Source organism: Capsicum annuum, chromosome 12, assembly GCF_002878395.1.
Source record: "Capsicum annuum cultivar UCD-10X-F1 chromosome 12, UCD10Xv1.1, whole genome shotgun sequence".
Taxonomy (NCBI): domain Eukaryota; kingdom Viridiplantae; phylum Streptophyta; class Magnoliopsida; order Solanales; family Solanaceae; genus Capsicum; species Capsicum annuum.
Window position 1 is genome coordinate 51,500,838 of NC_061122.1, and position 12,292 is coordinate 51,513,129.

Consider the following 12,292-nt stretch of genomic DNA (forward strand, 5'->3'; position numbering starts at 1 on the left):
AATAGTTTACATATGTCAAACATACGTTAAATGTATCAAATATTTATAAATAATTTAAATTTAAATATTTGTTTAATCACATCATATCCCAGTTTTTTAAATTTGTGATACATATATTATAACGTGATACATATAATTAGTAATACATTTAAAATAAAAAAAGATTTTTATTTTAAGAAGTAACAGATTTCATTATTATGGGAGTAAAATTAGGCACAAATTGTGAAAATAATAAATCTGATTCCAAATGTATCACAATGATACATTTCGTAAAATTACTCACTAATCGTTAAAAATTCAATATCACACCAAAAATAAATAATTTACATATGTCAAACATATGTTAAATGTAGCAAATATTTATAAATAAAATGTTAAAATTGTATCAAGTGATGATAATTTAGGAGAGATTTTAGGGAATTAGATATTTGGAAAAAAAATCTTCAAAGCTAAATAGATTACATGCATCAATTGTGGAGTAAAAGTAGGGTGATAATTTTTTCATATATATCAAAAGTAAAATAAAAATTTAGAATTTTAAGTAATTGTTAAAAGGTAGGAAATTTTGGGTAATAAGGTCTTTTAGGCTTGTGGTTTAGTGTAATTTGTGCCTAATTTTATGGTCTGACCATTTCCAATTTTGGACCATTTCAGCCCATTTTTAAAGGTAGTTCAGTTTATTTATTTAGTTTGCCAAAGTTTTTTGGACTAAAAAGTCTATTTTTTTTAAATAATGATTAAATATAATTGTACATAAGCTATATAATTATTGTATAGAATATAATAGTTGTGGATACAAATTGTATAATTGTTGTATAAAATATGTATTTGAATAATAATTGCAACTAAAGATGTATAAAATATGTATAGAAATTATATAATTATTGTATATGATATATTTTTTGTTTGTTGATATACATAGAAAATGTATAATTGTTGTATATAAATTATATACAACAATTATACATATATTATATACAACAATTATACATTTTCTATATATATCAATATCATTATTATATAAAAATGTATACGTATCATTGTTTTATAAAATATATTATTTTATATAACAAATAAAAATATATTCTTTTTGTACTTGATTAATAAAAAAATAGCAATTACAATATTACAAACTTATATGTAATTGTTAAGAAAACTACAAAGTTTTATGCGATTATTTTTCGGTAGGATTAAAATAAAAGAGAGCAGTTTTTTTGCTGTTGCTATAATTAAAAAAAGTTCATAGAAAACAATAGTTTTTCTGTTGTTGCTAGAATTAAAGAATAATAACGAGTAATTTTTTTCTATTTTTCATAAAATTACTTATATTTTAAGGAATGCTAGCGAACATAGAATGTGAGTTGAATATAAAATTTTCAAGGCATATATTTGCCAAGGAAAATCATGCATGCCAGAAACCTTTGTGTCGGTAAAAGATATTAGTGATGAAATTATTTTAGTAAAGTCTTGTTTTGTTCATATATATCCCATCACTTGGTGGGATAAAAATGGTGTAACAAGCACTTTTAATTACAAGGAGATCAAATTTGAATGGTGCTCACCACTTCATACAAAATTATAAATTTGATAAAGAAAAAATACTTTCAAAAAATAGACAAGTTGATTTTCTAAAAAATGAGATTTGTAGTTTGACAATAGAATAATGTAATGCCCCGTACTTTCCTAAGCTAGAAAATGAACGTATATGTGAAAACCTCAATTTTGTAAGCCATATTTGGGCACCTAAATTACCAAGAGTACCCTAGTTATAAGAGAGCTTATGATGTGTTAAGTGTAGTTATATAAGTCACTTAAGGTAGTACAAGCTAAGAGTTTCGAAATCCATCAAGTTTTAGTGTTTGATCATCTTTGAATGAGCATAACTTGATAAATATGTGGTATTTCTGCATATTTCTACCCACAAAGTTATAGAGAATCGAATTAGCTTTCCAACGATACTAATTTCACCAAAATCCGACACCCGAGCTAGGAGTTATGGCTTTGCGAAGTAGAGTGCGTCGCCTAACCAACCGCCCATGGCCACAGAAAAGCATATGCGATAGCATATGCGGCGCCTATGTAAATACAGGCGATATCATATGCGGCGCCTATGTAAATATAGGCGTAAATATAGGCGATATGATATGCGGCGCCTATGTAAATATATGCGATATCATATGCGGCGCATATCTTATGGTTTCAAGTGACTTAACCACTCCGTTTTTGGGTTATTTTGAGGGCAATTAAGTCTTTTGGCACTCCTTACACACCCCAAAACTTAACCTTACAAATTTAATAGATTCTAAACACATCATAACCCTATTATCAGTCTAAGTTCATCATCCAAGAGCACTAAAGAAGAAAAACAACTAGGGTTACACAATCAACATTGAAGGTCCAATCTTTAAACGAATCCGTTACCATAAAGGTATGTGGGGTTATGAACAAGAACACCCTTTCGTTCTTGTGCCCAAACTTTGCATTATTTTACAAAGATACATGATTTTTACATGTTTTATCATGAATTTGAAGTGATAAATCTTATCCTATGTTGTTGTTCAAGATACTATAATTATTTTGAATATTTAGAAAATAAAATCCATGAGTTTGAGATTATTGTTATGATTAAAGACTGAAATTTTTCAGATTTCCGTATAAATTATGCATGCTTGTGATATAAAGCATAAATGTTGAAATGTTTTGATTAAGTATTGCTATAAGGGTCATTAACCCACATTGATATTGTTGTTTTGAGAATTTATGTTGCACCCATGTTTAGACTATTTTTGATGAAGTATAGAAAGATTTGACCTTTTGATCACAACAGAGTTAAAATCCACTTTATGAAACGAGTTACAGATTTTATCATTTATTTAACTTAAGAAATATAAGATTACCCTTAAAGTCGATTTTTCTTGAGATTTTTGAGCATAGTATTGGGAGTAGTATTTAGCACTGAGTTGGGCATGTTACTACAGTTTTATACCCCAGAACTATGTGCCACCGAAGGTTGAGACATTGACTTCCACTATATGTGGAAAATTGAGATAGTGATCACTGAGATGAGATTGTTCTACACCGATGACAAGGGTAGGACAGCCCTAACCATATGGGGGCAAGTCATGGGATATCATGGGTGCTCACATGGTGTACATGTCGGTTAGAAGAACCTCCTAAGGAGTCGTTCCTCATTCTTAGATTGATTTTACTGATTTAAAAGAGATTTGAAATACAGATTTATGATGTATTCAATATTTCAGATTTCACTAAGATTGCTTGATGAGAGAATAAGAAAAGAATCTCGATATTTGGATTAAGTGTAATGGCTCATGATATCCAGATTAGCATGTTTTACCATTCATTGTGTATGATTTCAAATTTTAGATTTCTTTCAAGCTTTATGAGCCATTTACAAATGTCCTGCATGATTTAAAAAGAAAACTTATGATATGATCGTTAAATATATATATATATATATATATATATATATATATATATATGTTTATTTCATGCACCCGCATGTACTCGGTACATATTCCATGGTACTGACCTACATGTTCGCATGTGGGCTACATTTTCCCTATAATGTAGGTTCAGGTGCTCATTCCCAAGTTTGACCGTGATTATCCAAGCATGTTGATCTACATCCTCTGCAGTGGTGAGTCTTCATGGTCCGAGGACTAGTTATTCTGATTTCCTCATTTACTTTGAGTCGTTCGGTTTATTTCCTGAGTTCGAGTCAGTTGGGGTTTGTCCCAATGGCTCATGGATGGACAGTTTAGTAGAGGCTTGTCATACTAGATGGATAGATTGATCAGATTTGTCAGAGATGTCGTATTTTTTTACTTTCCATATTTTATTCCTATTGCAGTATAATATTATAGAGGATTTTTAGATGTTTTGATTGTGATGACTTTGATTATAAGTGTTGAATGGTAAAAAACTGGCTAAAAGGGTTAGCTTGGGGATACTTGTAGCCTTAAGCACTGTGTGACGCCTAGGGGCCCATTTTTGGGACGTTACAAACTAGGTATCAGAGCCTAAGGTTATTGGATTCCTAGGGAGTCTGACAAGCTGCGTTAAGAAGAGTCTTGATCATCGGTGTGTATCGTGCCACATCTATGAGCAAGAGGCTACGAAATATTTTAGAAAAAAAAAGGGTCGTTTCATTCTTTCAGAAGTCTATCGTGCTTACAGTTGTTCCCTTTCATCTATTAATTCGTGCTCTCTTCTTTCAGAATATGCCTCCTCGTCGAGCTAGAAGAAATAATGTGGGTCAGTAACCTCCGCCTGCTGATCCCTTGAATGAGAATGTATCCCATGCTGAGTTCAGGGCAGCCTTTCAGGTGCTTGCCCAAGCTGTTACCTCCAACGTTCAAGCCAACCAAGCCCCGGTTCCACAACAATAGGGAGGTGACTTAGCTGCCGTAAAAATTTATGACTTTATGTGAATGAATCCGCCAGAGTTTTATGGGTCCAAGGTAGGTGAGGATCCGCAGTTGTTTCTGGATGAGATAAGGAAGATCACACAGGTAATGCACGTGTCTGAGGAGGAGAGTGTTGAGTTAGCATCCTACAGATTGAAAGACCTTGCGTATGACTGGGGTGTTGCATGGAGAAAGGGTAGAGTAGAGGGTGCTGCTCCTATGACTTGTCAGGAGTTCCAGGATGCATTCCTGGATAAATTTTTTTTGCTAGAGTTAAGAGAGGAGAAAGTAAAGGAGTTCATGAAATTACGGCAAGGCTCCATGACTATTAAGGAGTATTGCTTGAAGGTCAATCAGTTAGCAAAATATGCCCCAAATCTGATAGCCGACAACCGAGCCAGTATGGGTAAGTTCTTGACAGGGGTGTCAAGCTATGTGGTTAAGGAGTGTAGATCAGCTATGCTTAATAGTGAGATAAATTTTTCCAGACTGATGACCCATGCCCAACAGATCGAATCAGATAAGATAAAAGAGAGGGATAGAGTAACGGGGAATAAGATAAAGTAAGGGGGAATAAGAGAGCCAGATCCGAGCAACCTACTTATGGTCAGAACAGATCGCAAGGAAGGAATCGCCCTTAGTTTCAGAGCCGCTCATCTATACCAGCACCATCGTCATCTAGTGCTCCAGCACTTAGAGGTAGGTAAGAATAGGGAAATAGGTCTTCTATGTTTGGATCTCAAAATACTATGAGTAACCGACCTAACCGTCTACCATGCACCAGGTGTGGTAGGGATCACGGGGGGTAAGTATTTGTGGGGTCAGAAGGGCTGCTATGGATGTGGCCAGAAGGGTCATGGTTTTAGAGATTGTCCTCATACCAGACAGGGGAACCATGATGTTTGCCCCCAGGCTCAGACTACTAGTGCTCCAGCTCCTGTAGCTCATCCAGCTCCTACTCATAGTGCTTCTTCCAGCACTACTGGCGGTCAGCACCAGAACAGATTCTATGCTTTGACTTCCCATCAGGAGTAGGAGAACTCCCCCGATGTTGTTACTGGTATGCTTTGTGTGTTTCAGTTTGATGTTTATGCGTTGTTGGACCCTGGGTCCAGTTTTTCATATATGACACCTCTGGTTGCTGTAAATTTTAAAGTGAGCCCCGAGATTATCTCTGAGCCCATCCTAGTTTCTACCCCTGTGGGTGAGTCCATTGTTTCCCGAAGAGTGTACAAGTGTCCTGTTTCTATTCTTCATAGAGTTATGTTTGCTGATCTGATAGAGTTATGCATGGTAGATTTTGATGTTATTCTGGGTATGGACTGGCTTCACTCTTGTTATGCATCCATAGACTATCGTACCCGTGTAATCAAGTTTCAGTTCCCTGGTGAGTTTATTATCGAATGATCTGGTAATTACGCATCTCCCAAGAGTCATTTTATCTTATATCTCAAGGCTAGAAAGCTTATTTCCAAAGGGTGCATTTATCACCTAGTCAGAGTTAAAGACACTAAGTCTGAGACTCCAACTCTCCAGTTAGTTAATGTTGTTAATGAGTTTCCCAATGTCTATCCAGAAGACCTTCCAGGGGTACCTCCCGATAGAGAGATAGAATTTGGAATTGATCTTCTTCCCAATACTCAGCCCATTTCCATTCCTCTATATCGTATGGCACCCGCAGAACTTAAGGAGTTGAAAAAACAACTCAAAGATCTCTTAGATAAAGGTTTTATAAGACCAAGTGTGTCTCCTTGGGGTGCACCTGTCCTATTCGTGTGAAAGAAAGATGGCTCTTTGCACATGTGCATTGACTATCGCCATCTTAACAAATTCACTATCAAAAACAAGGAACCCCTTCTAAGAATAGATGATTTTTTTGATCAATTGCAAGGTGCAAGTTACTTCTCAAAGATAGACCTTCGTTCTGGCTATCATCAACTCAGAGTTAGGGAATGTGATATCCTGAAGACAACCTTCCGAACACGTTATGGTCATTTTGAGTTTCTTGTTATGTCCTTCGGGCTAACTAATGCCCCAGCAGCTTTCATGGACCTCATGAATATGAGTATTCAGGCCATATCTTGAAAGGTTTGTCATAGTGTTTATAGACGACATTCTGGTATACTCCCGTAGTGAGAATGAACATGCAGATCATCTTCGTATCATCTTGCAAACCCTTAGATATCATCACTTGTTCTCCAAATTTAGCAAGTGTGAATTTTGGATAAGGTTAGTTGCTTTTCTGGGTCATATTATTTCTTCCGAAGGTGTTAGAGTTGATTCCCAGAAAACAGAAGTTGTTAGAAACTGGCCTAGATCTGTCTCTCCGTCTGACATTAGAAGTTTCTTGGGTCTAGCTGGCTATAACCGCCGTTTTGTTGAAGGTTTATCCTCTATAGCATCTCTTATGACCCGGTTGACCTAAAAGAAAGTGAAGTTCTTGTGGTCCGATTCTTGTGAGAATAGTTTTCGGGAGTTGAAGACTCGACTCATTACAGCCCCTGTTTTGACTCTGCCTGATGGCGTTGATGGTTTTGTGGTATATTGTGATGCTTCTAGAGTTGGTTTGGGTTGTGTACTGATGCAGAGAGGTAAGGTTATAGCCTATGCCTCTAGACAGCTGAAACCCCATGAGAAGAATTACCCCACCCATGATCTTGAGTTAGCTGTTGTTGTGTTTGCTCTAAAAATCTGGAGACACTACTTGTATGGTGTTCATGTTGATGTTTTCACTGATCATAAGAGTCGGCAATATGTTTTTACCCAAAGAGAGTTGAATCTTAGGCAGAGAAGGTGGTTAAAGTTATTGAAAGACTACGATATGAGTGTGTTGTATCACCCGGGAAAGGCCAATGTAGTGGGGGATGCCCTTAGCAGGATGTATATGGGTAGTGTTTCGCATATTGGAGAGGGTAAGAAGGAGTTGGCTCGTGATGTGCATCGGTTGGCTAGGTTAGGAGTTAGGTTGCTTGACTCCGCTGAAGGGAGTATGTTAGTACAGAGTAGCTCCGAATCCTCCTTGGTTTCGGAAGTAAAGGAGAAGCAAAACTTAGGTGCTAGTTTGGTTAGACTGAAAGAATCAGTCAAGGACTAAAAGGTGAAGGTTTTCTCCCGGGGGGTGGAGTGTTGAGATTGCAGGATAGATTATGTGTTCCGGATGTCGAGGATCTGAGACAGAGAATTATGGCTGAAGAGCATGGTGCGCAATATTCTATTCATCCTGGTGCCACCAAGATGTACCGTGACTTATGGGAAATCTATTGGTGAAGTGGCATGAAGAAGGATATAGCAGCATTTGTGGCTAAGTGTACGACGTGCCAACAGGTTAAGGTAAAACACCAAAGACTTGGTGGTATGATCAGGAGTTTGGTAGTCCCACTTAGAAGTGGGAAGAGATAAACATGGATTTTGTGACTGGTTTACCTCCTTCACGACGCCATCATGATTCCATTTGGATTGTTGTGGATAGATTGACTAAGTTTGCGCACTTCTTGCCTGTGCATACTTCTTATACTGCCGAGGATTACGCTAGATTGTACATACAGGAATTAGTAAGATTGCATGGAGTTCCCTTGTCCATCATTTCAGATAGGGGTACTCAGTTTACTTCGTAGTTTTGGAGAGCTTTTCAGAAGGGTTTTGGTACCCAAGTGCATTTGAGTTCTACTTTTCATCCGCAGACAGATGGTCAGGCTGAGAGGACCATCCAGACCTTAGAGGATATGTTGAGAGCGTGTGCTCTTGACTTTAAGGGGAGTTAGGATGAGCATTTACCGTTGATAGAGTTTGCTTACAATAACAGTTTTCACTCTAGCATTGGCATGGCTCCATTTGAGGCTTTGTATGGGAGAAAATGTAGGTCACCCATAGGTTGGTTTAAAGTGGGTGAAGCGGCCGTGAATGGTCCTGATTCTGTCTTTAAAGCCATGGAAAAATTCAAAGTGATTAGAGAAAGATTAAAAACCTCACAGAGTCGTCAGAAGTCGTATGCTGATGTGAGGAGAAGAGACTTTGAATTTGAAGTTGGTGACTTGGTGTATTTGAAGATTTCACCCATGAAAGGAGTGAAGAGATTCGGAAAGAAGGGGAAACTTATTCCCCATTATGTTGGCCCCTACAGAGTTCTTAGCCGTGTTGGTAAGGTAGCGTATGAGGTTGAGTTGCCTTCAGAGTTATCTTCTATTCACTCTGTCTTCCATGTATCCATGCTTAGGAAACACGTTGGTGATTGTGTTGTTATAGATCCTTCAGAAAACCCTGATGTGCAAGATAGTCTTTCTTTTGAGGAAGTTCCTGTTGAGATTTTAGATCACCAAGTCCGAAGACTAAGGAACAAAGAAGTTCCCTTGGTCAAGGTGTTGTGGCGAAACCAATCCGTTGAGGGTGCAACATGGGAAGCTGAGGCGGATATGCGATCCAAGTACCCACACCTATTTTCCATAAGCTCCGATCAAGATGAAGGTACCATTCTGCTTTAAATCATTCCTATCTATGAAGAATTGCAGTAGTTCAACAGTTATTTTATACTATTCAGCTGTGATTTCATGAGTGATGCACCCCTTGTTGTGTCCAAAATGTAGAATGAAATAGAGGCAAGATTAGCAAGTTATTTCAGCTGTGTACCCTTCATTTTCTCTTTACTCTTAGTATACCCAGCGTCATTCGAGGACAAATGTCCCCAAGGGGGAGATATTATAATTCCCCATACTTTCCTAAGCTAGAAAATGAACCGTTGTTCGTATATGTGAAAACCCCAATTTTGTAAGCCATATTTGGGCACCTAAATTACCAAGAGTACCCTAGTTATAAGAGAGATTATGATGTGTTAAGTGTGGTTATATGAGTCACTTAAGGTAGTACAAGCTAAGAGTTTTGAAATCCATCAAGTTTTAGTGTTTGATCATCTTTGAATGAGCATAACTTGATAAATAGGTCTTATTTCTGCATATTTCTACCCAAAAAATTTTAGAGAATCGAATTAGCTTTCCAACAATACCAATTTCACCAAAATTCGACACTCGAGCTAGGAGTTATGGCTTTGCGAAGTAGAGTGCATCGCCTAACCAACCGCACATGGCCACTGGATGCTCCTATGTAAATATAGGCGATATCATATGTGGAACCTATGTAAAATATAGGCGATATCATATGCGGTGCCTATGTAAATATATGCGATATTATATGCGGCGCATATCTTATGGTTTCAAGAAACTTAAACACTCCGTTTTTGGGTTATTTTGAGGGCAATTAAGTCTTTTGGCACTCATTACACACCCCTAAACTTAACCTTACGAATTTAATAGATTCTAAACACATCATAACCCTATTATCAGTCTAAGTTCATCATCCAAGAGCACTAAAGGATAAAAACAACTAGGGTTACACAATCAACATTGAAGGTTCAATCTTTCAACGAATCCGTTACCATAAAGGTATGTGGGGTTATGAACAAGAACACCCTTTCGTTCTTGTTCCCAAACTTTGCATTATTTTACAAAGATACATGATTTTTACATGTTTTATCATGAATTTAAAGTGATAAATCCTATCCTATGTTGTTGTTCAAGATACTATGATTATTTTGAATGTTTAGAAAATAAACTCCATGAGTTTGAGATTATTGTTATGATTAAAGGCTGAAATTTTTCAGATTTCCGTATAAATTATGCATGCTTGTGATATAAAGCATAAATGTTGAAATGTTTTGATTAAGTATCGCTATAAGGGTCATTAACCCACATTGAGATTGTTGTTTTGAGAATTTATGTGCTACATGTACCCATGTTTAGACTATTTTTGATGAAGTATAGAAAAATTTGACCTTTTGGTCACAACAGAGTTAAAATCCACTTTATGAAATGAGTTGCAAATTTTTTCATTTATTTAACTTAAGAAATATGATATTACCCTTAAAGTGGATTTTTCTTGAGATTTTTGAGCATAGTATTGGGAGTAGTATTTAGCACCGAGTTGTGTATGTTACTACTGTTTCATACCCCAGAACTACGTGCCACCGTAGTTTGAGACATTGACTTCCACTATATGTGGAAAATTGAGATAGTGATCACTGAGATGAGATTGTTCAACACCAATGGCAAGGGTAGGACAGCCCTATCCTTACGGGGGCAAGTCGTGGGACATCATGGGTGCTCACATGGTGTACATGTCGGTTAGAAAAACCTCCCGAAGAGTCGTCCCTCATTCTTAGATTGATTTTACTGATTTAAAAGAGATTTGAAATGCAGATTTATGATGTATTCAATATTCTAGATTTCACTAAGATTGCTTGATGAGAGAATAACAAAAGAATCTTGATAGTTGGATTAAGTGTAATGGCTCAGATATCCAGATTGGCATGTTTTACCATTTATTATGTATGATTTCAGATTTTAGATTTCTTTCAGGCTTTATGAGCCATTTACAAATGTCCTGCATGATTTGGAAAGAAAACTTATGACATGATCGTTAAATATATATATATATATATATATATATATATATATATATATATATATAAATGCATATAAATATGTTTATTTCATGCACCCCTATGTACTCGGTACATATTCCATGGTACTGACCCATATGTTCGCATGTGGGCTACATTTCCCTATAATGTAGGTTCAGGTGCTCATTCCTAAGTTTGACCGTGTTATCCGAGCACGTTGATCTACATCTTCTGCAGTGGTGAGTCCTCATGGTCCGAGGACTAGTTATTCAATTTCCTTATTTACTTTGAGTCATTCAGTTTATTTTATGAGTTCGGGTCAGTTGGGGTTTGTCCCAATGGCTCATGGATAGACAGTTTAGTAGAGGCTTGTCAGACTAGATGGATAGATTGATCAGATTTGTCAGAGATGTCGTATTTTGTTACTTTCCGTATTTCATTCGTATTGCAGTATGATATTATGGAGGATTTTTTGATGTTTTGATTATGATGACTTTGAATATAAGTGTTGAATGGTAGAAAAACGGCTAAAAGAGTTAGCTTAGGGCTACTTGTAGCCTTAAGCACTGTGTGACACCTCGGGGCCCGTTTTCGGGGCGTTACAAATGAACTTTGAAAAATTCTAAATTAATTGAAAAAATAAATTTTTTGAAAAATCAATTTTATTTAAAAATATGTGGAGACCATCCAAATGCTTTCTGGCAAAGAAAGAAGTATATGGTTAGTCTTCCATATGAAGACAGTTTTAAAGAGGATAAGGTTCCTACTAAAGCTAGACCTTGTCAAATGAATTCTGAATATTTAGAATTATGCCAAAAAGAAATTGACTCTCTTTTGAGTAAAGGCTTTAGAAGACCTTCTAAATCAACTTGATCGTACATTGTCTTTTATGTTAGTAAACATGCTGAACAGGAAAGAGGGGTTCCAAGATTAGTTATAAATTATAAGCTTCTCAACAAAGTTTCCAGATGGATTAGGTATTCAATTCCTAATAAGGACTTATTGGATAGGTTGTATGATGCCATAGTATTTTTAAAATTTGATTTAAAATCAGGATATTGACAAATTTAAATAATTGAAGCAGATAAATATAAAATTATTTTTAATGTTCCCATGCGTCAATTCGAATGAAATATATTGCTTTTCGGATTAAAAAATACTCCCTTTGAATTTCAAAATATTATGAATGATATTTTTATGCCTTACAATAATTTTATAATTGTTTATATTGATGACGTTCTAGTATTTTCAAAAGACATAAAAATTTATTTTAGACATTTGAATCTATTTAAGAAGATCATTATACAAAATGGGTTAGTAATATCTAAATTCAAAATACTCCCTTTTCAGACAAAGGTAAGGTTCTTACGTCATAATTTGAAAATGAAAAAATAATCCCTATAAATAGAAGTATAGA